The sequence below is a fragment of the Anneissia japonica genome, unplaced genomic scaffold, assembly GCF_011630105.1.
Source record: "Anneissia japonica isolate Jap-2015-1 unplaced genomic scaffold, ASM1163010v1 scaffold1881_len754168_cov175, whole genome shotgun sequence".
Taxonomy (NCBI): domain Eukaryota; kingdom Metazoa; phylum Echinodermata; class Crinoidea; order Comatulida; family Comatulidae; genus Anneissia; species Anneissia japonica.
Window position 1 is genome coordinate 316,236 of NW_022757845.1, and position 1,464 is coordinate 317,699.

Sequence of the window (1,464 nt, forward strand, 5' to 3'; positions counted from 1 at the left end):
ATGTTTACTTACGATGAAGTAGGACGTACGATTGGCCTACTGAACTATGGGAATACGTACTAACATGGGAACGGGTACGGGCACAACGCCAATATTTTCCTATAAGCGTCGCTCTCGAATAAGCGCAGCACTGAAGCCTCCAAAAATTCTATAAGCGCCGCGACGCTTGAGCATTTACGGTATGGTTTGGGAACTAAATTATTATGGTGGTCAGGTAGTTAAGCCCAGTAGTGTCCAGACTAAATGCGTGAGTGACCAGTTGGCTGGGGAAGGGGGGTTCCAGTGGCATGGGCCACGCCACCCGCCGCTCTGACGATCTGAGCATTTTTAATCTGTTTTAAAGGGAGTTTTTAGGGAGTGTTTGTTGACAATACGGGTATATTGGCAAAAATATTATTAATACTAAAGCCACGTATAACTTGAGTTTCAATGTAGGTCTTTAATTGTTTAATTTGAGCACCCGAACACTGTATACCTACACAAACATTTTATATTTTAAATGAAACCAATTTCTTCTCATTTTAAATACATTTTCCCCTGAATTCGTGATAAATCGTTATCACGCATAGACTTGTGTTAAATGCATGACAAATTTAGGATCACGCTTAGTGTTTCTGCAAAATGCGTGTTTCATCCAAAATCACTTTGAAATGGGGGACCGTCCCGCACTATGAAATGTGACATGCTAAAATATGGTCATGATGACATCAAATCATGGCCATATATAGGCACATCACGGCCATATATAGGCACATCACGGCCATATATAGGCACATCACAGCCATATATAGGCACATCACGGCCATATATAGGCACATCACGGCCATATATAGGCACATCACGACCATATATATAGGCACATCACGACCATATATAGGCACATCACGACCATATATAGGCACATCATGACCATATATAGGCACATCATGGCCATATATAGGCACATCATGGCCATATATAGGCACATCATGACCATATAGGCACATCATGACCATATATAGGCATGACTATACATTGGAAAACAACAGTTTTTTGTCAAAGGAATTTGCTAGTCTGTACAAAGCTTTTTTTTTTTTTCTCTCTCTTTCGTGGCGTAACCACCACATATATTTCAGCAATCTTCATTAAAAAGGAACAATACAATATTTCCTTTTTTTTCCCAAGTTCTTCTCATTCCTTTCTTTTTTTTAAAAAATATTTATATAATTCAATGACAACAGTACTATCAAATTATAATTATACACACAAATATATTTTTATATATACACACACATACACATATATACATACAGGTACACACACAAACATCAATATACATACATACATATGCAATCAAACATATGTATCTATATATACATACATACACATACATAAACATATATCCCATATATAAATTTTTATTCCAATTTTCATTCATTCAACTAATAATTACATAGCTGAAATTAAGGAGGTAACCGTAATTGT